This window comes from Saccopteryx bilineata, chromosome 11 (genome assembly GCF_036850765.1).
Source record: "Saccopteryx bilineata isolate mSacBil1 chromosome 11, mSacBil1_pri_phased_curated, whole genome shotgun sequence".
NCBI lineage: Eukaryota > Metazoa > Chordata > Mammalia > Chiroptera > Emballonuridae > Saccopteryx > Saccopteryx bilineata.
Genome location: NC_089500.1, coordinates 66,234,101 through 66,261,228, shown reverse-complemented (window position 1 = coordinate 66,261,228; position 27,128 = coordinate 66,234,101). Strand labels below are relative to the sequence as shown.

Here is a 27,128-nt window from a genome sequence, read left to right as displayed (position 1 = left end):
CAGCAACACCGAGACTGGTAGGAAGGGTAGAGATGTGGAAAGGGTTGCCCCACGTCCAGGAGCGGGCTGTGGCCAAGGGTCTGGAGGGACTCTAACTGCGGGAGATTCATCCTGAGAGAGGAGGGACCTAAGCTCCAGACCAGCACCCTAGCCTTAGAGCCCAAGAGCCTAGAAGAGGCACCCACAGCATTTGGCGATGAAAAGAGCTGAGGTTTCTGTCTACGAGAAAGAGATGGAGCTGTCGGAGACATAGGCTCTGTCTTAAAGGGCCAGCGCAGAAAATCTCATTCACAGCCACTTACCCAGGTCTCTGGGGTAGGGAGGGATCAGAGGACTAGAGTTGCGTGAGGAGAGTGTGAAGTTGGAGGCCTAGGAAGAGACACTGGGAGATGACCACCGGAACCTCTGTGCTGAGACATTCTCCAATACTGCAGTCACCATCTTTCTTGGGAGGAACAGTCCTCTCCATGTGGCATCAGCCTGGGGGAAAGAAACTGCCCCATCCGTAGTAATCTCTCTTGACCCACCCTATGGAGACTGGGCTGTTCTGAGACGCCAGGAAATGGGGCGCATCAGTGACTCAGTTTTCTCGCCTTGAGGCCAGAGCTTTTCCTGTACACTCCCAAGTCTATGATTGGTGCTTCTGTCTCACAGGAGAATCAGTAGAAACTGTCTGGAGTAATCCCTGAATTGCCACAGACTTTCCAGGGGTTGTCAAACTTTTTATAAAAACTGCCTACTTTTGCAGTGCTGGTCAACCTGGTCCCTACGGCAGTCCAGCTTTCATGGTGGGCCAATCGCAGCGCTGTTTGGTTGCGCGGTAGGGACCAGGTTGACCAGCACTGCAAAAGTGGGTGGTTTTTATAAAAAGTTTGAAGACCCCTGCCAGAGGTTTCTTTCAGTGGCCGAGCCCAACAAGCAGTCAGCAGACAGAGGCTGTAGGAGGCAGGGGTCGGGGAACATTAGCCTTTTGCGAAACTTCCCCCAGGCCCAGTGTGGGTAAATCCAGCCTAGGTGTGTGGTTGGTATTTCCATATGGACCTGGGCCCAGCAGAGGCACCCACAAACTCTGGATTGCTTGCAGCTTCAAGAGGTTGCTGAGGGCCAGTCATGGGATGTGTCCTGCACTGTTCTGTACCAGGTTCCCTCCAGGGAGTCCCAGGGCCAGCACAACTGTGGAGAGCATTGGTTTAGGACCTAACGACCCTTGCTGGTGGTGTGGCCGAAGGGTAGGGCTTGTTGGATACTGGACTCCACTGGAGTGAGCTCTGCTTTCTGTGATCAGCACCTGCACAGCAGCTCATGCATGCATAGGACAGGGTGAAGCTTCACAGTCAGCTGGCCCAGGTCCCAGGTATCCTTCCCTGCTGGACTAGGTTCCAAAGAGGCTTGAAGCACTTACATTCAAGGTATGGGTTCCCAGGAGCCTATTTTTGAGACAGGCCAAGGAGTGTTGCCACTTACTGGGAGGGGGCACAGTCATTCCCAGTAGAGGACTCTCTCGGTCTTCCTCCCTGAGATCAGCAGCTCCCCAGCTAGAAGAATTTCTGAAGTGAGGACCTTTGACCCCACCCAATCTAAACCCGCTGCTCACCTCACTGGGGAGAAATGGAATTGGAGTATCCAGCAGTGTGTAAGGGATTAGGCTCTGGAGTAGGGACCACTTTCCCTGTACTGAGCTTCTGACCAAGAGACCCCTGAAGTAGGGGGTCCCACTAACATATCCCCAACCTCAGTTGCCCTAATCACCAAGCTCACAACCCGCAGAGGGATTGGTGAGGTGAAGCCAGTCTGAGCCCACACTACAGAAGGCTCTATGGGAAGACCAGGCAGCTGCAAGAGGTGGAGCAGCTGAAAATTGGAGGTAAATCTTATAGAGCTTGGGTCCTTTTACGGAGCTGTTCTCACCTCTAAGCAGGAGGAAGCTGATCATTATACACAGGTTGGCCACTCCAGTACTACCCAGGCACAGAAAAAGTGGACACAAACAGTGAACAGAGCAATAGCTCAAGGCAGGTAGCCCACATTGGGTTACAAACAACTGCTTATGCCACCTGATACCCAAACTCTGCCCAAGAACATCCAGACCCAACAGAACCAATAGTGGGTGGCTGACCGCACCAATGATAGACTCAGCTAGCTACACCAGCAGTACACTGAAAGGAACAGTCCAGCAGACACAAGACACTGCAGAGAATATATATGCCCAACAGGACAGACACTGCACAGCATCTAATATATGTGATTAGGGTTGACTGTTAGAGCCAGCCAGCCTGGAGGGATAACTACACCCATGATTGTACCAATGGCATTCAAGACTCATACATCAGGATGGTGAATATAGTCCTTAAGAAGTATTCCTAGAACAAGGAGCTCAGGTGGCCTGGAGGTCACTACCACTGAGCCCATTTTCCTCATAAAGACACTGCAACAAATTTGAAAGGCAGAGCAGAACTACCTCATACACAGAGAAAATGGGCAAAGAAGTATAACCCAAATGAACCAACGAGAAATCTCTAGAAAAAGAACTAAATGAAGTTGAAGTAACCAAACTACCATGTAGAGTTTAAAATAAAGGTTATTAGGATGTTCAAGGATCTTAGAGCAACAATGGATGATCACAATGAGAAACAAAAAGAAAGTAAGCATTAAAAAGGGTATTGAAATAACAAAAAAGAACCATTCAGAAATGACAAATACAATATCAGAAATGAAGACTGCACTAGAAGGAATAAACAGGCTGGATGAAGTGGAGGATTGAATCAGTGGTATAGAAGATAGAATAAATGTAAACACAGAAGCAGAGGAGCAAAAAGAAAAGAGGCTCTGAGGAAACTCTACAGAGCTCTGTGTCAACATGAAGAGAAACAGCACCCACATCATAGGGGTTCCTGAAGGAGAAGTGAACCAACAAAAAAATAGAGAACTTGCTTGAAGAAAACATAGCTGAAAACTTTTTTAAACTGATGAAGGAAAATGTCACACAAGTTTAAGAAGCACAGGGAGTCTCATTAAAGTTGAACCCAAGGAGTCCTACACCAAGACACATATTTAAAATGCCAAAGTTAAGAGACAAAGAAAGAATACTAAAAGCTGCAAGAGGAAAGCAATTAATTACCTACAGAGGAGCCCTCATAAGGGTGACATCTGTATATACTCTCCACAGAAACACTTTAGGCCAGAAGGGATTGGCAAGAAATATTGAAAGTGATGCAAAACAAGAACCCACAATCAACACTGTTATCCAGCAAAGCCATCATTTAAAATTGAAGGAGAAATAAAGAGCCTTCTAGAGAGACACACACACACACACACACACACACACACACACACACACACGGCTCAAGGAGTTCATTATGACCAAACCAGTACTGAAAGAAAGGACCTGCTATAAAAAGAGCAAAGGAAAAAACAAATTGAGAGAAAGAGGACTGTAGGTCCAAAGAATAAAATGACAATAAATAAGTATATATCGCCTGACCAGGTGGTGGTGCAGTGGGTAGAGCGTTGGACTGGGATGCGGAAGGACCCAGGTACGAGACCCCGAGGTCGCCAGCTTGAGCGCGGGCTCATCTGGTTTGAGCAAAAAGCTCACCAGCTTGGACCCAAGGTCGCTGGCTCCAGCAAGGGGTTACTCGGTCTGCTGAAGGCCCGCGGTCAAGGCACATATAAGAAAGCAATCAATGAACAACTAAGAAGTCGCAATGCGCAACGAAAAACTAATGATTGATGCTTCTCATCTCTCTCCGTTCCTGTCTGTCTGTCCCTGTCTATCTCTGCCTCTGTAAAAAAAAAAAAAAGTATATATCAGTAATAAACTTAAATGTAAATAGATTAAATGTTCCAATCAAAAGACATAGGGTAGCTGCATGAATAAGACAAAAAACCCATATATGTGCTATCCACAAGAGACCCACCTCAGAACAAAAGATAAACATGGACTGAAAGTGAAGAGATGGAAAAAATATTTTATGCAAATGGAAATGGAAAAAAAAAAGCTGGGGTAGCAACACTTATATCTAACAAAATAGCCTTTAAAACAAAGGCAATAGTAAACAACAACAACAACAAAAACAATAACAACAACAAAACCCCAAAGGTAAGGGACAAAAGGAGGTCACTAGACAGTGTGTCCGTAAAGTCATGGTGCACTTTTGACCAGTCACAGGAAAGCAACAAAAGACAACAGAAATGTGAAAACTCTCCCAGTTTCATACCTATTCAGTGCAGTTTGATGTGGGCTCACACACAGATTTTTTAGGGCTCCTTAGGTAGCTATCCCGTATAGCCTCTACAGACTCGTCACTCACTGACTGATGGCCTACCAGAACGGGGTTTCTCCACCAAACTGCTGGTTGCCTTCAACTGCTTATCCCACCGAGTAATGTTATTCCTATGTGGTGGTGCTTTGTTATAAACGCGCCGATATTCACGTTGCATTTTGGTCACGGGTTCAAATTTAGCGAGCCACAGAACACACTGAACTTTCCTCTGTACCGTCCACATCTCGACTGGCATGGCCGTGGGCTGCTCCGCTGCATATACATGGTGTTATGTCATCATCTGCGCATGTGCACATACTGCCACATCATCCTACAGAAACTGGGAGGGTTTTTCTTTTATTTGGTGCAGATTTCACATTTCTATCATCTTTTGTTGCTTTCCTGTGACCGGTCGAAAGTGCACCATGACTTTACGGACACACTGTATAATGATAAAGGGATCAATCCAACAAGATGATATTACCACTGTAAATATAGGAGCACCTATATATATATAAAGCAGATTTTGATGAAAATAAAAGGTGAGGTCAACAGCAATACTCTTAATAGTAGGGAAATTTAATACCCCACTGACATCAGTGGATAGATTCTCCAGGCAGAAAAATAACAAAGAAACGGCAGCCTTAAGTGACACACTAGATCAACTGAATTTAATTATCTTCAGAACATTTTACCCCAGAGCAGAAGAATATATATTCTTTTCAAATGTTCATGGTACATTTTTTAGGATAAACCCCCTGTTAGAACACAAAACAAGTCTCAATAAATTTAAGAAGATTGAAATCATAATAATAATCTTCTCAAACCACAGTGGCATAAAACTAGAAATCAACTACAATAGAAAAACTGAAAAACATTTGAACACTTGAAGGCTAAATTGCATGTTATTAAAGAACAAATGGATTAAAAAGGAGATCAAGGAAGAAATAAAAAGTTTTCTTGAAACAAGTGAAAATGAACATACAACAACCCCAAATCTATGGACACAGTGAAAACAGTCCAGAGAGGGAACTGTATAGCATTACAGGCATACTTTAAGAAGCAAGAAAAAGCTCAAATAAACTATTTAACCCTGTACCTAGAAGAATTAGAAAAAGAACAACAAATAAAGCCCAGAGGAAGTAGGAAGAAGGAGTTAATAAAGATCACAGCAGAAATAAATAACATAGAGGCTAAAACAATAATACAAAACATCAAATGAATCTAAGAGCTGATTCTCTGAAATGGTAAACAAGATTTGCAAACCTTCACCAGACTCATCAAGAAAAATGGAGAAAGGATCTAAATAAGTAAAGTTAGAAATGAAAGAGGAGAAGTAACAACTGATATCACAGAAAAACAAAGGAATATTGGACAACCTAGGTAAAATGAATAAATTCCTAGAAACATACAATCTTCTAAATCTGAATCTGGAAAAATCAGAAAAGCTAAGCAGACCAATTACAACCAATGAAATTGAAACTGTTATAAAAAAACTTCCACCAAACAAAAGTCCTGGACAGGGCAGCCTTACAGGCGAATGTTACTAAACATTCAAAGAAGAACTAACACCTATCTTTCACAAGCTATTGCAAAAAATTCAAGTGGAGGGAAGACTTCCAAGCTCATTTTATGAGGCAAGAATTATTTTAATTTCAAAACCAGGTAAAACATTACAAAGAAAAAAGTATAGGCCAGTGGTTGGCAAACTGTGGCTCATGAGCCACATGCGGCTCTTTGGCCCCTTGAGTGTGGCTCTTCCACAAAATACCATGTGTGCATGCTACCTCAATAAGGAATATACCTACCTATATAGTTTTAAGCTTAAAAAATATGGCTCTCAAAAGAAATTTCAATAATTGTACTGTTGATATTTGGCTCTGTTGACTAATGAGTTTACAGACCACTGGTATAGGCCAATATCCCTGATTAATATAGATGCTAAAGTTTGCAAAGTGGATCAAGCAATACATTAAAAAGATCATACATCATGATCACGTGGGACTTATTCTGGGGAGGCAAGGTACAATATTTGCAAATCAGTAAATGTGACTCATCACATAAAATGTAAGATAAGAATCATATGATCATATCAATACATGCAGAAAAAGCATTTGATAAAATCCAGCACCCATTTATAATCAAAACTCTGGGTAAAGTGAGAATACAGGGAACATACCTCAACATAACAAAGGTCATATATGACAAACTGATGGCCAACATCTTACTCAATGGACAAAAACTAAAAGCAGTCTCCTTAAGATCAGGAACAAGACAGGGGTGCCCACTTTCATCACTCCTGTTCAACAGAGTTCTGGAAGTCCTAGCCACCACAATCAGATAAGAAGAAATAAAGGTAGCATCCAAATTGGATAAGAAGTAAAACTGTCATTATTCGCTGATGACATGAAACTGTACATAGAAAATCCTAAAGTCTCAGCCAAAAAGCTACTAGATCTGATAAATGAATTTGGCAAGGTGATAGAATATAAAATTAATATTTAGAAATCAGTGGCATTTTTATACACCAATAATAAACTGTCAGAGAAATCAAGGAAACAATCCTTTTCACTATTGCACAACAACAACATAAATAAAGTAGGAATAAATATAACCAAGGAGGTAAAAGACTTGTCCTCAGAAAATTATAAGACATTGAGAAAAGAAATCGAGGAAGATACACTAAGTGGAAGCATATACTATGTTCATGGATAGGAAGAATTAACATTAAAATATTCATACTATGCAAAGCAATCTATAGATTGAATGCAGTTTCTATTAAAATACTAATGGCATACTTCACAGATCAAGAACAAATATTCCAAAAATTTATATGGAACCAAAAAAGAACTTGAGTAGACTCACCAATCTTGAAAATGAGGAACAAAGCGAGTGGCATCACATTTCCTAATATAAAGCTATGCTACAAGACTATTGTAATCAATACAGCTTGGCACTGGCATAAGAACAGGCATACACATCTATGAAACAGAACAGAGAAACCATGAATAAACCATCTTTTTACGGTCAATTGATATTTGACAAAGGAGGCAAGAGATTACAATGGAGTAAAGACAGTCTCTTTAATAAGTGGTGTTGGAAAAATTGGATAGGTACATGCAAAAAAAATGAAGATAGACCACCAATTTATGCTATTCACAAAAACAAACTCAAAATGCATAAAACATAGAAATGTAAGTCGTGAAACCATAAAAATCTTGGAAGAAAACATAAGCAGTAAACTTCCTGGTATCTCTTGTAACAATATTTTTGCCAGTATCTCCACAGGCAAAGGAAATAGAGGACAAAATAAACAAATGGGACTACATCAAACTAAAAAGCTTTTGTACAGCAAAAGACACTGTTAACAAAATAAAAATGACAACCCACTCAGTGGGATAACATACTTGCTGGTATGTCTGATAAGGATTTAATAAAGAATTTTATTTAATCAAAATAATAGGCTCTGGCCAGTTGGCTCAGTGGTAGAGCGTTGGCCTGGCGTGTAGGAGTCCTGGGTTCATTCCCGGCCAGGGCACACAGGAGAAGCGCCCATCTGCTCTACCCCTTCCCGTCTCCTTCCTCTCTGTCTCTCTCTTCCCCTCCCGCAGCCGAGGCTCCATTGGAGCAAAGTTGGCCTGGGCACTGAGAATGGCTCTATGGCCTCTGTATTTTTAATACATTTTTTTCTGATTATAAAAGCAAAGCTCATTAGTAAAAATCCAGACATTATAGAAGTATGTATCAGAAAATAAAAATTCCCAGCCCTCATTTACTCCCCAGTGTTCTGAGGTAACTACTTTAAATAGTTGTTTATTCCTCTGTATTTTATGTGCATACGAGTTTAGGTTCCAAACTTCAGGTGATTCTCAAAACCAAGATGCAAGCAACTGGAATTTATCTGTATGGTTCAAGATTCAGAAAAGTATATGAAGACATGTCCCGGCCCTGGCCGGTTGGCTCAGTGGTAGAGCGTCGGCCTGGCATGTAGGAGTAGTCCCAGGTTTAATTCCCAGCCAGGGCACACAGGAGAAGCGCCCATCTGCTTCTCCACCCCTCCCCCTATCCTTCCTCTCTGTCTCTCTCTTCCCCTCCCGCAGCCAAGGTTCCATTGGAGCAGGGTTGGCCCGGGTGCTGAGGATGGCTCTATGGCCTCTGCCTCAGGCGCTAGAATGGCTCTGGTTGCAACAGAGCAACGCCCCAGATGGGCAGAGCATCGCCCCCTAGTGGGCATGCTGGGTGGATCACGGTTGGGTGCATGCTGGAGTCTGTCTGACTGCCTCCCTGTTTCCAACTTCAGAAAAATACAAAAATAATAATAATAATAATAAAGAATTTTTAGAACTCAACACCAGGAAGGTAAACAATTCAGTTAAAAAATGGGCAAAGGAACTAAATAGATACTTCTCCAAAGATGACATTTCATGGCCAATAAGCATATGAAAAAATGTTCAACATCATGACTCGTCAGAGAAATGCAAATTAAAACCATAAAGAGATACCACCTTACATCTATTAGAATAATGCTCATTAACAAATCAATGTACAAGTGCTGATGAGGATGTGGAGAAAAGGGAACCCTCTTGCTCTGCTGGTGGGAATGCAGACTTGTATAGCCACTTTGGAAAACAGCATGGCGTTTTCTCAAAAATTAATGGAACTGCCTTTGGCCCAGCTGTCGTACCTTTAGGAATATGTCCTCTGAGAATTCCAAAACACTAATTCAAACAGAGATATGCAACTTTATGTTTATTGAAGCATTGTTTACAATAGCCAATAGCCAAGGTCTAGAAACAGCCCAAGTGTCCATCAGTGGATGAGTGGATAAAAAACAAATAACATAGGGTCTCACTTATATGTGGAATCTAATGAACACAATGGACTGAGAAACAAAATACAGACAGAGGCAGGGCCACAATAAACAAAAGGACAGCTGTCAGAGGGAAATGGGATGAGGGGGACAGGATCAAGGAAGGTAAAGGGATTAGCCAAATTATATATATATAACATATAGATACAGATAACAGAGTAGCGAGTTTCAGAGGGTAAGGGGGAAGGAGGTTGGAGGAGGCGGGGCAAAGGGGGTGAAATGGGGGGCATGTTGTTAGGGGTTGAGGGTGTTATTGAGTGGGCACTTGAAACATGTTAACAAAATAAATTAAAATTTTTAATTAAAATAAACAAAAGTAAATATATACCCCCCCAAAATGTAGAGCAGTCTTCAGTTATACCTATATTTGCAAAATGTGCTTTCACTTGGAAGGGCCAAATGATTAAATGTATTAGAAACATTTTCTTCACAAGGTCATGCAGAGTCATACACTTCTTGGTACTTTTGAAGTCTATTTCCAGCCCCTAGAGTTGTGTGTGCATGTGTGTGTCTTGTGTGTGTGCACAGGCCTGCAGGATTAACAATTGTTATAAGAGTGGCCTGTCTTCTTTATTTGAAACCAGCAGCACCAGCTCCACCTGTCACATTGTGGTGGGATTGGAGAAGAATGGGGACAGTTTCCTCAGGACTGTGATGTTTCCCAGGAGGATAGCCTGTGTATGATAATTCACTTTCTAAAAACAACCTGTGCATATGCACCTGCCTGAGAGGACCAGGTTTTCACTTAGGTCCAGCTCCCACTGCTGTATAGCTTGAGATGAACAAACCCCAATTCTTTTTTATTTTTAAAATTAAGTGAGAGCAGAGGAGGCAGAGGGACAAGACTCTGCATGCGCTCCAACCGGGATCCATCCAGGAAGCCCCCTGTGGGGCAGTGCTCTGCCCATCTGGGGCACTGCTCCATTACTCAGCAACTGAACTATTTTTAGCACCTGATGCAGAGGCCATGGAGCCATCCTCAGTGCCCTGGGCCAACTTGCTTGAGCCATTTGAGCCATGGCTGTGGAGGAGGGAGATTGAGTGGAGGCAGGAGTGAAGAAGCAGATGGTCGCTTCTCCTGTTTGCCCTGACCAGGAATCAAACCTGGGATATCCACACACCAGACCGACGCTCTACCACTGAGCTAACTGACCAGGGCCAAACCTCATTTCAGATGTGGTATGCCCTCAGCTTTCCACTTGCTCCTTCTCATCCTTTGCTTCCTCAGAAGGTTGAAGTCGGGGGAGGTACTGGATCCTCACTTGGACTGGTATGATAGGGCCACCCACACATAAACAGTGTTCTGTGGATTTCCTGGGGCTCGTGGAAACAGCCTGCCTTGTGATAAGAACTAACATAGATTGTCAGTAACTGTTTTTTCTGAGCTTTGATTTAAGTAAGGTGCAGACCAGTGTGTTCTTTCACCAAGCTTTTTGTATTCTTATATTTTCCAAGATGTGCACTGAGGAGATTTTCCTAAGGCTGAGACCACAGTGTTATACTGATTTCCTTTATTTTCATTACCACATGGCAGAATAGTTTGTATTTCTGTTGATGGAATTCAGACAGTGCTGACTCTTTGCCTTTCAGTCCATTCATTTTCCTGTGTCTCAGTTTCCTTTTTTCACCCCCCCGTCTGTCCCATTTGGTCCCCTTCTTGCTTTCCTCTCTTGGCTTGAGTTCTTTTCCGCTTCCCTCGCCATCCTGCTCCAAGGCAGCCATTGTAGTTGGGAGGTTGGCCAGTCATATTGTTTATTAAGGCCTTGTGGTTGTCATCCTTTTTCTTTTCACAAAAATTCCGGTTATTTGAATTACTCAGCTGTTTGGATTCTGTCTAATTGGGACTTAATTTCATTGGAGAATCCGAAAACATGGTGCTTATTGGTCTCTATATGCATATCTGAGTTTACTGTTGAAGACATCAAGGAAGGGAGATATTTTAATGGCAGTGGCTGCAAAGTGCTATGCTTTCAAAATGACTCTATCATGTGGTACTGAGCAGCTGGAGCATACTGTGCTCGCAGCTTTATTTCTCTGTGTAAGGTCTGGCTGCACTGAAGTCACTTCATGCCTTTCCCCTTTTTGCTTTCCTTTGTCCTTCCTATGCCATTAATTTTAGACTGTACTGCTTTCTTAAAGTCTAATAACGCACAAAGTACAACCCTGAAAGGTTTAGAAGTTACGCAGTATTATATTGTAAATCTGTAAAAATTCTTAACAAAATTAGCGGTTTGGAAGGATTTTCATGAGAACTCCTTTAGCTAAAAGGTTGTAAATTCCTTAACATTAACGAAACTTTGGCTTATAACAAGATCATTGTTTGGCAGTGTCCATGTTTTAAAAACCAGAACTCAGAGGAGGAAATGATTCTGAGACAATGAAGCACTTTTAAAAAGGCAGTAAGTTAACATTTGCATTAATTGCCAAGGATTGATTTTCTTTCTTCTAACTTCTTACCCTACATTCTAGGTAAATTGGACTATGTGAAGAATTAGAAGGTTAGTTTTACCGTTTTTTTTTTTTTTTAATTGAAATTGGTTTTTCAGAAGTAGAAACTTGGCAGTAAGGATAGAAACTAGTAAATCAGTTTACAGTGTTCTATGCTTCTTAGTTGAGTGAAACCTGTAAGAATGTGGAAAGACTGCACAACTTCAGATAAGAGAAGGCTACACTGGTATAGGGTTTGCCTCTCTGGGATTTTTTTTACCCTGATTAATTCAGTTAACAGGAAGAATGGCATGTCCAGACTTTGGTTGGTTAATAATGGCTTCCAAATGGGTAGAATTTCAACTCCAATACTTATTTTTTGATGATCTCATTCTAAGAATTGTATAAAATTCTAAGAATGGTATAAAGTCATTATTCTTAGAAAATATGGAGTAGTGAGGTAATTAATAAATAATAAAAATTGGGACATAATGGAATATAAGCAATTGGTTAATAGTCTTTACAATCAGACATTGTGTTCTGAACTTGACCTCTAATGAAGTAGTATAAATGTATATATCTTTGTTGTCCTGAGACACCAAAGTTGCTGGTTTGATCCCCAGTCAGGGTCCTGTAAGGCCAATAGCTGCTACCATGGCCATGCAGATGCAGGTTCTTATTGGATTCGGGCAGATAGTAAAGGAACTGTGGAGCCAGAAAATGGTGGGCCATTCTGTTTATTAAAGTCTTGTAATGGCAGGGAAGACGGCTTCCCTTCCTCTCATCTCAGGCCCCCACCAGTCTCAGAACTTCCCAGTCAAACAGGCCGGGCAGATATCAGGGCTCCCGAGCCCTGATTGGGTTTCCGGTTCCACAACCTGGACTCGTTTTCTGGACTCACCCTCCGGACTCTCTCTGCTCTCTCTCTCTCTCTCTCTTTGTCTTTCTCTTTCTCTCTCTTTGGATTCCCCAGCCAAAACAGGCTGGGGAAAAACACCCCTTCTCCAGAAAACAGTAAAACAATAGCAAATAATTGCCCCTTCCAAGCAGGAAGGCAATCCTCAATTTGAAATCTACTTCCTGAGGGCAAGCACCCGCAGCCTTCTGTAGACTACACACACATGGCGCTGCCCCAGTACAAGTGAGCAAACTTAAAAGACATTTGTTTATCCAACAGGCACATATGGGAAGTGACCAATGAATGCACACCTGAGTGGGACAACAAATGAGTGCTTTTCTCTCTCTCTCTCTCTCTCTCTCTAAAAAAAAAAAAAAAAAGATGAAAATGACCAGTTAATATGGGACTATTTGGAGTATCTGTGTTCCTTTCAAATAAAAGAGGTAGATGGACATTTTATTTTTTATTTTTTGTGAGAGGCAAGGGAGAGAGAGACAGGAACATTGAGTTACTCCTATATGTGCCCTGACTGGGGAATCGAACCAGCAACCTCCACACTCTGGGAAGATGCTCCAGTCAACCAAGCTATCCAGTCAGGGCTTAATTTTTTAAAAATATATTGATTGACTTTTAGAGAGACAGAGAGAGGAAGGGACAGAAAGGGGAAGGGAAACACTCATTTGTTGTTCCACTTAGTTGTGCATTCATTGGATGTTTCCTGTGTTGTGCCCTGACCGGGAATCGAATCCACAACCTTGTTGCTTTGGGGTGATGCTCTTAACAGACTGAGCTAACCAGCCAGGGCCTAGATGGACATTTTTTAAAATGATGGTTTCATTATTAGTATATGCTTTCCAGCCTGCTGGAAGCCTAATAAATCCATTTGACATAGCATAGATTGCTTTTAGTGTATCCAAGTTTGTACAATAGTATATGTTACTTCCAAATAGATGTTTATTATTGGCTCAATTTATCAAATGACAAATACGTTTCTAGATATTGATGAATAGCAAACATTTTACCATTCAAAAATATTGGGAAATAGGGTGTTCTGATTTTTATTTTATTTTTTTATTAAAAATTTAAATTTATTGTGTTAACATGGATTCAAGCATTCCACTCAATATAACCCCTTCACCCCTCCAATCACATGCACCCCATTACACCCTCTTTGTCCCCTCCTCTTAACTCCCTCTCCCCTTCCTCCTGGGATTTGCTGTCCTGTGATCTGTATCTATGTGTTATGTGTATATAATTTCACTAATCCCTTCACCTTCTCTGATCCCATCCCTTCATCCCCCTTCCCTCTGACTGCTGTCCCTCTGCTCCCTATGACCCAGCCTCTGCCTCTATTCCATTCCTCAGTTCACCTTGTTCATTAGATTCCACATATAAGTGAGATGATAGGATATTTGTTTTTTACTGCCTGGTATATTTCACTTAGCATAATTATCTCCAGGTCCATCCATGCCATCACAAAAGGTAAGATTTCCTTCTTTTTCATGGCCATGTAGTATTGCATTGTGTATATGTACCACTGCTTTTTAATCCACTTGTCCAGTGACAGACACTTGTGCTGTTTCCAGATCTTGGCCACTGTAAACAATGCTGCCATAAATATGGGGGTGCATATTTTCTTTTGAATCAGTGTTTTGGTATTTTTAGGACATATTTCTAAAAGTGGGATAGCTAGGTCAAACGGCAGTTCTATTTTTAATTTTTTGAGGAAACGCCGTACTGTTTTCCAGAATGGCTGCACAAGTCTGCATTCCCACCAGCAGTGCAGGAGGGTTCTCTTTTCTCCACACTCTCTCCAGCACTTACTGTGTGTTGATTTGTTAATGAGCGCCATTCTGACAGGTGTGAGGTAGTATCTCATTCTTGTTTTAATTTACATTTCTCTGATGAGTAGTGATATTGAACATTTTTTTATATGCCTGTTGTCCATCTGTTTGTTCTCTTTGGATAAGTATTTATTCAGTTCCTTTGCCCATTTTTTAATTGGATTGTTGACTTTCTTGGTGTTGAGTTTTGGAAGTTCTTTATAAATTTTGGTTATTAACCCCTAAGCAGACATATTGGTAAATATGTTCTCCCATTGTGTGGGTTGTCTTTTAATTTTGTTAATGGTGTCTTTTTCTGTGCAAAAGCTTTCAGTTTAATAGAGTCCCATTTGTGTATTTTGTCCTTTATTTCACTAGCGTGTAGAGATACATCAGCAAAAATATTACTACAAGAGATACCGGAAAGTTTATTCACTGCCTATGTTTTCTTCCAAGATGTTTATGGTTTTGTGACTTATATTTAAGCCTTTTATTCATTTTGAGTTTATTCTTGTGAATAGAGTAAGTTGGTGGTTTAGTTTCATTTTCTTGCACATACTGGTCCAATTTTCCCAACACCATTTGTTGAAGAGACTGTCTCTACTTCATTGTACACTCTTGCTTCCTTTGTCAAATATCATAAAGGTGTGGGTTTATTTATGGTTTCTCTGTTCTGTTTCATTGATCTGTATGCCTGTTCTTATGCCAGTTCCAAGCTGTTTTGATTATAATGACCTTGTATTATAACTTGATATCAGGAACTGAGATACCTCTCACTTTATTCTTTCTATTTAAGATTGCTGAGTCTATTCAGGTTTGTTTTTGGTTCCATATAAGTTTTTGGAATATTTATTCTATATCTTTGAAGTATGCCATTGGTATTTTAATATTAATTGCACTGAATTTATAGATAGCTTAGGGTAGTATAGACATTTAAGTAATGTTTATTCTTCCTATCCATGAACACGATATATATTTCCACTTATTTCTATCTTCCTTGATTTCTTTTTTCAATGTCTTATAATTTTCCGAGTACAAGTCTTTTACCTCCTTGGTTAAATTTATTCCTAGGTCCTTTATTATTATTTTTCTGCAGTAGTGAAGGGGATTATTTCCTTAATTTCTCTTTCTGACAGTTTATTGTTGGTGTATAAAAATGCCACTGATTTGTGAATATTAATTTTATATGCTGCAACCGTTGACAAATTCATTGATCAGGTCCAGTAGTTATTTGACTGAGACTTTAGGGCTTTCTATATACAGTATCATATCATCTGCAAATAATGATAGGTTTACTTCTTCTTTTCCAATTTGGATGTCTTTTATTTCTTCTTCTTGTCTGATTGCTGTGGCTAGGATTCCAGAACTATGTTGAATAAGAGTAGTGAAAGGGGGCACCCATCTTGATCCTGATCTTAAGGGGATTGGATTGCTTGTAATTTTTACCCATTGAGTATAATGTTGGCTGTTGGTTTGTTCTATATGGCCTATTATGTTGAGGTTTGTTCCCTGTATTCTCACTTTACCCAGAGTTTTAATCATAAATGGGTACAGGATTTTATCAAATTATTTTTTTTGCATCTATAGATATAATCATGTGACTTTTATCCTTTCTTTAGTTTATATGATGAATCACACTTATTGATTTGTGAATATTGTACCAGCCTTGCCTCCCTGGAATAAATCCCACTTGATCATAATGTACGATTCTTTTAATGTATTACTGGATCCGGTTTGCTAATATTTTGTTGTGAATTTTAGCATCTATGTTCATCAGGGATGATTGGCCTATAGTTTTTTTTTGTGTGTGTGTTTTTTAAGTGTCTTTACCTGGTTTTGGAATGAGGATAATGCTTGCCTCATAAAATGAGTTTGGAAGTCTTCCTTTCTCTTGAATTTTTTGGAATAGCTTGAGAAGGTTAGGTGTTAGTTCTTCTTTGAATGTTTGGTAAAATTCACTTGTGAAGCCATCTAGTTCAGGACTTTTGTTTGCTGGGAGTTTTTTGATAACTGTTTTGTTTTTTTTTTTTTTTTCATTTTTCTGAAGCTGGAAACGGGGAGAGACAGTCAGACAGACTCCCGCATGCGCCCGACCGGGATCCACCCGGCACGCCCACCAGGGGCGACGCTCTGCCCAGCAGGGGGCGATGCTCTGCCCATCCTGGGCGTCGCCATGTTGCGACCAGAGCCACTCTAGCGCCTGAGGTAGAGGCCACAGAGCCATACCCAGCGCCCGGGCCATCTTTGCTCCAATGGAGCCTTGGCTGCGGGAGGGGAAGAGAGAGACAGAGAGGAAAGCGCGGCGGAGGGGTGGAGAAGCAAATGGGCGCTTCTCCTGTGTGCCCTGGCCGGGAATCGAACCCGGGTCCTCCGCACGCTAGGCCGACGCTCTACCGCTGAGCCAACCGGCCAGGGCGATAACTGTTTTAATTACATTGGTTTGCTTAGGTTTTCTGATTTTTCCAGATTCAGATTTGGAAGATTGTATGTTTTTAGGAATTTATCCAGTTTACCTAGGTTGTCTAATTTTTTGGCATATAGATCTTAATAGTATTTTCTTACAATCCTTTGTGTTTCTGCAGTGTCAGTTGTTATTGCTGTACTTTTGTAATTTTACTTATTTGGGTCCTCTTTCTTTTTTTCTCTATGAGTCTGGTTAAAGGTTCATCAATCTTGTTTACCTTTTCAAAGAACCAGCTCTTCGTTTTATTGATTTTCTTTTTTCTTTTTTCAGCCCCTATGTCATTTATTTTTATTTCATTTCTTCTTTCTCTGAGCTTTCTTTGTTTTTCTTTTTCTACTTCTTTTAGGTGCTGGCTTAGTTAGTTTATTTGAGCTTTTTGTTGCTTCTTAAGGTATGCCTGTAATGCTGTGAACTTCCTTCTCGGGACTGCTTTAGCTGTGTCCCATAGATTTTGAGTTGTTGTATGTTCATTTTTATTTGTTTCAAGGAAATTTTTGATTTATTCTTTGATCTCATTGTTAATCCATTCGTTATTAATAACATGCTGTTTAGCCTCCAAGTGTTTGAATGTTTTCTATTTTTCTATTGTAGTTGATTTCTAGTTTCATGCCACTGTGGTTTGAGAAGATGCTTGTTATGATTTTAGTCTTCTTAAATTTATTTAAACTTATTTTGTGTCTTAACATGTGGTTTATTCTAGAAAATGTGCCATGAGCACTTGAAAAGAATGTATATTTTGCAGCTTTGGGGTGAAATGTTCTGAAGGTATCAATTAAATCCAGTTGATCTAGTGTGCCATTTAAGGATGCTATTTCTTTGTTAATTTTCTGTCTAGGAGGATCCATCCATTGTTGTCAGTGGGGTACTAAAATCCCCTATTATTATAGTATTGCTGTTGATCTTACCCTTTATGTTCATCAAAATCTGCTCTATATATTTAAGTGCTCTTATATTGGGTGCATAAATATTTACAATGGTAATATCATCTTGTTGGATTGATCCCTTTATCATTATGTAATGACCTCCTTTGTCCCTTACTATAGCCTTTGTTTTAAAGACTATTTTGTCAGATTTAAGTATTGCTGCTCTAGCTTTTTCTTTTTTTCATTTTTGTTTGCATGAAATATTTTTTTCTATTTCTTTACTTTCCGTCTATGTATCTTTTGTTCTTAGGTGGGTCTCTTGTAGACAGCATATATATGGGTCTTTTTGTCTTATTCATGCAGCTTTTGTCTTATTTATTACAGCAGCTCTGTAAAAGCCCCAAGCTCTATAAGATTTGCCTCCACCTTTCAGTGCTCCACCTCCTCTTCTAGCTCCACAGAGTTTTCTGTAGAAGGACTATAGTGTGGGCCCAGAATGGCTTCACCCAACCAACCCCTCTACAGGTTGCAATCTTAGTGGGTTAGAGCAGCAGAGGTTGGGGATACAATGTTCTTTGCACCTTGGACTTCAGGGCTCTCTTCATCATGAGCTCAATACTGGCAAAAGTGGCCCCTACTCCAGGGCCTAATCCCGCAGCCACTGCTAGATACTCAAATTTTATTTCTCCCCAGCAAGGTGACCAGTACATTCAGGTTAAGTGGGGCTGACATTTCCCTCTGCAGAAGTTCTTCAAGCTGAGGACCCCTGTCTCAGGAAGGAAGACTGAGAGAGTCCTCTCCTGGGGCTGACTGTGCCCCCCCCAGAAAGTGGCTTAGCCCCTCTTCCAGACCCAACAATAGGCTTGCGGAGACCCACAGATTAAATATTCATGCTTCATGCCTCTCTCCCTCTCCCCTGTAGAACCTAGCCCAGTGGCGTAGAATATCCAGCACCCGGGCCGGCTGACTTTGACGTTCCACCCTGTTCAATGTGCGTGAGCTGCTGTGCTTGTGCTGATCACAGAGAGCGGAACTCGCCTCAGCTGGGGCAGGTTTGAGGCATTCTTCTTTAGGATACCCAACTAGCAAGGGTTGTTAGGTTCTGAACCGATGCTCTTCGCAGCTGGCCATTGGCTGTGCCAGCCCTGGGCCTCCCTGGAGGGAGCCCGGTGCAGACCAGGGGGAGACACTCTCCATGACCGGCCCTCAGCAACCTTCGTGGAGCTACAAGCCATCCGGAGTTTGTGGCTGTGTCTGTGGGGCCCAGGAACACATGCAAATACCAAGCTACATGCCTAGGCTGACTTTTACCCACTCTGGACCTGGGGGAAGGTCCGCTTAAAAGGCCAAAGGTCCCTGAGTCCAACTTCCTGCAGCCTCTGTCTGCTGGATGCTTGTTGGGCTCAGCCAGTTGAAAAACCTGTGGTAGAATCTCGAGCCTGCGGCAATTCAGGGATTTGGAAAGGGGGCGGGTGTGGCTCCACTCCTTGACTCCAGGTGTCAGTCTGTCCAGACTTTTATCACAGACCTCAGTAGGGTGAGGCCCCAGGAGTCCTTAAGTGTAGCCCCTGAGTCCCAGAGGTGTGGTCTGCCCACAGACTAGACAGTTTCTACTGAGTCTCCCGTGGGGCGGAAGCACCAGTCAGACTTGAGAGCATGTGAGAGAAAGCTCCGGCCTCAAGGTCAGAAAACGGAGTCACTGATGTGCCTCTTGCTTCCTGGCTTCTCAGAGAAACCCCGTCTCCGTGTGTGGAGCAGGAGAGAATCCCGAGCTCTGGGCAGTGGCTTTTCCCCAGGCTGATGTCACTGAGCGGGAACTGCTGTGCCCAAGAAGATGATGCCCATGGTATTGGAGAATGACTCAGCACAGGTGTTCCTGCGGCTGTCCCCCATGGCGTATTTCCCTGGGCCACCAGCTTCACACTCTCTTCACATAGCTCTAGTCCCCTCAGCCCTCCCCCACAAGAGCCCCGGGTAAGTGGCTGTGAACGAGATTTTCTATGCTGGCTCTTTAAGATGGAGCTGCATCTCCGAGAGCTCTGTCTCTTTCTTGCAGACAGAAACCTTGGTTCTCTTCACCGCCAGATGCTGTGTGGGCACCTCTTCCAGGCTCTGGGGCTCTAGGCTGGGGTGCTGGGCCTGGGGTTTAGGACTTCCCCACTCAGGGCAAACCCCCCCCCCCCCCCCCCCGCAGTGAGAGTCCCTCCGGACCCTCAGCTGCTCGCTCCTGGTAGGGGGGCAGCCCTTTCCTGGTGTTCACCTTTCCTGCCAGTCTCGTTGTGGCTTCTGTGATCCTTGGTGATAGACCCCTTCGTTTAGTGCAAAGTGGGGTTTTCAAGATGATTGTTCTTAAGTTGTAATCTAACTTGGTTCTGGGAGGTGGCAGTTGGAACATCTGCCTGCTCCATTGCGGTCTTGGAAATTCTAAATACTGGGTATTATGATTTTTAAACCGTTGTAGTTATCCAATGAAAAATAGTCAAAACTAAAATGATTTTGAACTTAATTTGATTTTTTACTGCTAATTTAGACAACTTTGGAATCTTCTGTCTCTCTGGCGTTATCGTGGTAAATGTTCGGTATCTGTGTGTAAGGGAGGAATCGGGAGGCATCCTTTGAGCTCACAGGGCGCTCACTTCCAGGTTCCCACCTGAGGCTTGGAGAAGACTCTCAATAACTCAGGTACCGTTCAAGGTTGAAGGTCCAGTTTTTGCCTCCTCACAACCTCCTTCCGCTTCGTGTGTCTTCAGCGTCTAGAGGTGGCCTTGGCATCTGGTAGATCCTTGTTGGGTAAACGTGTGCCTATTCCATAGCGCCTCCTTTCTCTTGAGTAGAAGCCAAGCCCTGACAATTGCCGACAAGCCCGTGAGATTCCTGTGGCCTGTCTTCCCTCGTCTCCTGATACGTTGGCCCTCGTTCGCTTAGTCTGGCCACCCTGCTTCCTTGTTCCTGGACCTCTCAGTGGAACGCTCTCCTTTGGCCGTGTGTCTACCCCCGTGCCTCCTCCTTCCAGCCTTGGCTCTGACACTGCCTCCACCGGGAGCCTTCTCCAGCACCGCTTCCCGTGACCTGCTCTGTTTTTCCCCTGTTCTGCTATATTCTTCCATGTCTACACAGCACTTCCCACTTCTGAGCAAACTGCTTCATCTACCCGTCGAGTAAGTTTATCGGCGTGTTTGCTGATGCACCCGCTGTGATCGTTTCTGGCACTCAGCGGGCACTCGTAACATCCTACCAGTGGATCGCATGGTTGGACGAGTCTGAGTGTGAACTGTGACTTACTTCAGGTTCTTCTTTTCACCGTGCAGGACACGGTGACTTTTCTAGTCTCTTCCTGGCAGTTAGCGTTTGCTCCACCGCAGTACTAGGGATTCAGCTCACAGAAACAGCTCTATTAGAGTTCCTTATAGAAATGGACAGTTGGGCCTATATTTAATGTTAAATATTAATAGAAGTCGGCCCTGGCCGGTTGGCTCAGCGGTAGAGCGTTGGCCTGGCGTGCGGGGGACCCGGGTTTGATTCCCGGCCAGGGCACATAGGAGAAGCGCCCATTTGCTTCTCCACCCCCCCCCTCGTTCCTCTCTGTCTCTCTCTTCCCCTCCCTCAGCCAAGGCTCTATTGGAGCAAGGATGGCCCGGGCGCTGGGGATGGCTCCTTGGCCTCTGCCCCAGGCGCCAGAGTGGCTCTGGTCGTGGCAGAGCGACGCCCCGGAGGGGCAGAGCATCGCCCCCTGGTGGGCAGAGCATCGCCCCCTGGTGGGCGTGCCGGGTGGATCCCGGTCAGGCGCATGCGGGAGTCTGTCTGACTGTCTCTCCCCGTTTCCAGCTTCAGAAAAATACAAAAAAAAAAAAAAATTAATAGAAGTCAATAAAATATTGGGGACAATTTCTTCTTTGGTTTATGAAAACCAATCTCGATATTTATTATAACAGCACAGAGTTATCGATGTTTTTCCTGTTTCCCATACTCAATTTTAGGTTTCCAGAGAAATAACAACTCAGGTCCTATTTATTTTCTGATGGTCTATGGTAGAAAACTTGGGACATAATGGGTCTTCAGGAACATTACTGCCTCACGGACCTGAGACTGAGTCTGCTGTGGCTCCGGAGAGGTCCCGTCTTGGGGGTCAGGACGGGGGTCAGGACTGTCGTCTGCCGGTGAGGTTCCGTAGCACTCACGCTCACATCTGCCTGTGGAGGGTTCGTGGAGAAGATCGAAAGGGTCTGGAAGAAATCTTCTTATTGGTAAATGACTTGCTGCTGTTTCCAAATGGAATAATGAAATCTGTACTTGAAAATAATATCATGCCCTGGCCGGTTGGCTCAGTGGTAGAGCGTCGGCCTAGTGTGCGGAGGACCCGGGTTCGATTCCCGGCCAGGGCACACAGGAGAAGCGCCCATTTGCTTCTCCACCCCTCCGCCGCGCTTTCCTCTCTGTCTCTCTCTTCCCCTCCCGCAGCCAAGGCTCCATTGGAGCAAAGATGGCCCGGGCGCTGGGGATGGCTCTGTGGCCTCTGCCTCAGGCGCTAGAGTGGCTCTGGTCGCAACATGGCGACCCCCAGGATGGGCAGAGCATCGCCCCCTGGTGGGCAGAGCGTCGCCCCATGGTGGGCGTGCTGGGTGGATCCCGGTCGGGTGCATGCGGGAGTCTGTCTGACTGTCTCTCCCTGTTTCCAGCTTCAGAAAAATGCAAAAAAAAAAATGCAAAGAAAAAAAAAGAAAATAATATGACAAAAATTTTCAAAGGAATTGTAAAGGAATTCCCAAGAACAAAGCATTTTCAGTTTTTGATACCTTGGCTATTCTTTGTTTCTTATTATAACCATTTGTTTTTTTATTGCTGTGTGGCTCTGCTTGTAGGTATGGAGTAGGGTTCAGATCCTAACTGTGTCTCTTAAGAGCTGTGTCACCCTGGACAAGAGACCAAGGTTCTCTAGACTCTGCTTTTCTTACCTGTCAGCTGAGAATACTGATGACCCCCACATAAGGTTGCTGTGATGATTAAATGAGATAACGTACATCCAGTGGGAGGCTGGGCACTGAGCAAATATTAAATGAAAATTGGCTTTATTGTTACTGTTATTACTATTACTACCTAGAAATGAACGCCCAAGATGCCGTAGCATGTTTATTTATTTGATTTCTTCTCATCATAATTAAGTGTCCAAACAGGAAGTCAAAAAGAGCAGGGGATACTGGAGCTCAGAATCCTAGATGTGTGAGGCTATTTCTTAGAGCAAGCCTGCCTTACTCTTTGATGGGCATGTTGAGGCCCCGTGGCCCAGGGCTGGGTGGTAGGTATGCAGGTGATTAGGATGTTTGTAATGGCAGTGGCAAATGTTCTGTCTTACAAGGTGGGCACTGTGATAAGTGGAGGCCAGGGGCAGAGCAAGTTTCATGGTGAGGGAGATGAGAGAGAGAGAGAGAGAGAGTCCCAGAGCTCTGCTCCCTGGAAGTTGATGCACCTGTGTGATTAGGTCAAGACACTTCACCTCTTGTAAGATGTGAAAGGTGGGCATGTGGTTCGAGTGTTCCCCTGGAGGCTGCTATTCTGGGAAATGCCAGATGTGGACGTGCATATATAGTTGTATAAAAGACCCCGAAACTATGAGGCCTGTGCCCGGGCGTTGGTATTCTCGTGGGGGAGACCTGGAAATGTACAGAAGACCCCAGGAACGCTGAGGGGACCGAGTGAACAGTTGCATGGAGGTTGTGGAAACCCCGGGGGACTTTTTGGGAGTAGGTACTTCGGGAATGGGTCACATGTATCAGCGGTCAGTTTTCTCTGATCAGAAGCAATGGTGGTCTTTATATCGTGTGACTACAGGTATATTAGTATTTACAGTAAAATACTGAGGCCCCTATTGTTTCTCTTACTCTCTGTGATGACCTGCAGATGGATAACCTTATCTTCATTTGTTAGTGGCCGAGTTCAGCATCAGTGATTTGCTTGGGGTCTTGTGGGCAGTAAGTGGCGGATTTGGATTTGAACCCCGGGCAGGCTGTGTCTGTGGCTCTGCCTCTCACAATGCCCCAGGTGACATGCTCATGGACATGTCACAGTGACTGAGTATTTGTTTCTGGTTGGCTCCTCGCAGCTATGGTAACACGTCCATTTGGACGTGTGCTTTGTGCTTTAAAGAGCATACTTTGACCCTGAGAACCCCTTCCAGGATGCTTGGGAAATGAGTCAGCACTGCTTGCTTGAGGAGCGAAACAGGGATCTTGATCTCTTCCAGTAATTGTCAAGTTTTTCATCCCTTTCGAGTACTTTGTGACCTTCAGTGGAGGTGTCAATCTGGTCTTTTTCCCCTTGAGTTTGGAAATAACTAGGAAACTTTTTACTGTTAAACTTGAATACCCCTTAATAGAAATCATCCCCTTTTTGTTATTTTCTCAAGGTGCTCTTTCTAGCTTTGTTAAAAAAAAACTGCCCGCCCTTTATGCTATGAAACATTTGCTTCTTCCTCCTGCGATCCTGAGGCATCCATCCTCAGGTTTCCACTGCCCCTCAGCGTGTGCTGTGTGTGTGTGTGTGTGTGCGTGTGCGTGTGCGCTTCTGCGTGCTGTGTCGTGTTCTCCAGGAGGCTGTGTGTGTGTGTGTGTGCGTGCACGCGCACTTCTGCGTGCTGTGTCGTGTTCTCCATGTGTCGTGTTCTCCAGGAGGCTGTGTGTGTGTGTGTGTGTGTGTGCGCGCTTCTGCGTGCTGTGTCGTGTTCTCCGGGAGGCTGTGTGTGTGTGTGTGTGTGTGTGTGCGTGTGCACTTCTGCGTGCTGTGTCGTGTTCTCCAGGAGGCTGTGTGTGTGCGCGCGCGTGCGCTTCTGCGTGCTGTGTCGTGTTCTCCAGGAGGCTGTGTGTGTGTGTGTGCGTGCGCTTCTGCGTGCTGTGTCGTGTTCTCCAGGAGGCTGTGTGTGTGTGTGTGCGTGCGCTTCTGTGTGCTGTGTCGTGTTCTCCAGGAGGCTGTGTGTGTGTGTGTGCGTGCGCTTCTGTGTGCTGTGTCGTGTTCTCCAGGAGGCTGTGTGTGTGTGTGTGTGCTTCTGTGTGCTGTGTCGTGTTCTCCAGGAGGCTGTGTGTGTGTGTGTGCGTGCGCTTCTGTGTGCTGTGTCGTGTTCTCCAGGAGGCCCGGCCGCCGTGCTGGCCGGGAGCTGCTCCCCAGCACCGCCTTCTCTGAGTGGCCCTGTCCTGCTTTCCTCATAGATGGCTCTGGCCTTTATTAAGCTTGGGACAGTGGTCCCCAAGCTTTCTTGGGCCATGGACCAGTTTAATGTCAGAAAATATTTTCACGGACCAGCCTTTAGGGTGGGACAAGATAAATGTATCACATGACCGAGACAAGCGTCAAGAGTGAGTCTTAGACGGATGTAACAGAGGTCATTTTTTAAAAATAAAACACCGTTCAGACTTAAATATAAATAAAACGGAAATAATGTAAGTTATTTATTCTTGTCTGCGGACTGGTACCGGTCCGCGGCCTGGGGGTTGGGGACAACTGGCTTAGGAGACGGAACCTCCATACTGTGCGGCCTGAAGAACTCAAACCAAACCAGCAAGGAAGACAGGAAACCTGTCTGGTGTTTAGCTTTAGACAGATGACGGTCTGTTTTGCTTTGACTGAAACTGTTCCTTGGTGGCAGGGGGAGGCCAGGCAGGAAGGGCCTGGAACGGGGACTTTTCTCTGAAAGTCTCTGGCCACCCTGCTGTCTTGTCAGTTCAGACCTGGGAGGCCGTTTCTGTCTTGTGTTGGACTAGAGGAGGTGTGTGTGCGAGTCCATCTGGACTGCCTTTGTCCTTTAGGTGTGCCTCCCAAGGGACTTTTGGGGACCAAGTCTTTGAAGAAGCTAATCACTTCAGTTGGACCCCAGGAAAGGCCTCTTGGCTGGTTCTTTGTGCTACAGAAGAGATTGTTTGTGGGCGTGGCTGTTGCCATGCCTTATTTCTTCCCAGGAAACAATGCATCTGCTTTGAAGAGGTCTTTCATTTCTATTTTGGGAACAGAAAACTCTGCTAGAAGTAAGTGAGACAGCCGATAGACAGCCTCTGGCTCCGGGATCCCTCTCCGTCCTCAAGTCTGGCTGCCTGTCTGTTGGGAGGAAATCCGTCTCCTCGATTTTGAAGGGCGCCAATGAAATGGTTTCTGATGCTTTGTTACGAAACAACTTGTCAAGCCCTTGGCTGTTTCCTGATGGCTGGACCTTCTGTGTGGCCACTCCAGGGCTGGTGGCTTGCCTGTCAGCCTGGGCTCTGCAGTGCTGGTGGCATGGCTTCCTGTGGGACCCTCAGCAGTCCAGCAAGTGGGAAAGCAGATCCTTGTGCTGAGGACTTGGGCCACGAAGACACACCTGTGGCTGGTATTTCTTGGCATTAGCTTACTCTGAAATAATTCAGCTTCACGAGAGAAAGAATCACAACAAACCTTTTAGCATTTATGGGTTAGATGAATGCAAACATGCATTTTGTGTCTTGAAAATGTACCTGACATGAAGTCCCTGCACGTTACTGTGCCTGGCTCCATTCTTAAGGCACGCCTCAACATTTCTGAGAAATGTCGTAAAGCAAAAATGGTTCTGGAAGGAGACCTCTTTTTCTTCCCTTTATTTCTTTTTTGTAACACCGAAGTACATTACCTACTTCTTCGTGTGTTTCCCTGTCCCAGTTTATGATTTCCTTGAAGCGGCTCTCTCCTCTTGTCTCCAGGGGTCACTGCGTGTTAAATGGCACCACTTCACAGGACCAGGTCGCCTGCCAGTGCCAGTTTTGTTTCAGAGAAAGGAAGGAAACCTAGGGCCCGGTTCCTCTCTCAGCCTTTGTCGGGGACACACGCCCTCCTTTGCCTGAAGGAGAAAGTGAGAACGTTGTGAAGATTAAGAAGAAGTGTGCCTCACTTCCCTCCTGGTGGTTCAGTCTTCTGCCGTCCAGGTATCACGTCCTTGGTGCGTGTGAGAGAGGTCCTTGCCGCGTGTGACTCCTCGGGTTCCTGCGCTCTGCCTGTGCTTGCTCTGCCTCCGCCGGTTCACGGGTCCTAAACTGCAGCCACCGAGCTGACGATGCTGTGTGAGCTGCTGGCAGCGTGTCGTTGAGGGGCTGGTTTGTGGGTAGTGAGACCCTTAGCCCCACAGGACCATACTTTGTCACTTCGGAAAGCCATGTGTAGGTTCTGCAAACGCTCTGAGCAGCGGGGTGTGCTGTGCCTGAGGGGAACCCTGCCTGCACCTTCTGTGATTGCCTGTGCTAATTAACTCTCTTCAGCGCCTTCCTCTCAAGTGACCCGTTCTTCTGAAGGCTTAATTTCCTTTGCGGGGACACAACATTAATACTCAGTCCTCTTCTTCTGAGGCACTGGAGTTTGTGCTGAGCTGTTTCGTAAGACATGGAAAGAACACGCACTGACTAGAACTAAGGGTGAACAACTGGGTAGAGTCTATCATCTGGGTCTGTTTCGTCCTCTGCATAGGGAGGGTCTCAGGGACCCCCCAGTGCCCTGCTGTGGGCCATTGGCTATTTTCACACGTAGAGATGGGCCCA

General features: G+C 44.2%; 1 protein-coding gene and 1 non-coding gene across 7 annotated transcripts in view; both read left to right on the top strand.

The window, feature by feature from the left end:
* The window catches only part of LDLRAD4 (low density lipoprotein receptor class A domain containing 4), a 597,062-nt gene that overhangs the window by 63,189 nt on the left and 506,745 nt on the right, over nucleotides 1-27,128 (top strand). Inside the window, exon 1 of one of the 6 annotated variants that reach the window (XM_066246388.1) lies at nucleotides 26,425-26,536. The exons of the other annotated variants lie outside the window; for them this stretch is intronic. The gene's annotated coding sequence lies outside the window, so the exon portion shown is untranslated. Of the gene's footprint in view, nucleotides 1-26,424; nucleotides 26,537-27,128 lie in introns of those variants that run through there. 6 annotated transcript variants of the gene reach the window in all.
* On the top strand, nucleotides 21,914-21,989 carry TRNAT-AGU (transfer RNA threonine (anticodon AGU)). The gene has a single exon. It is a non-coding gene; the product is annotated as a tRNA-Thr (tRNA).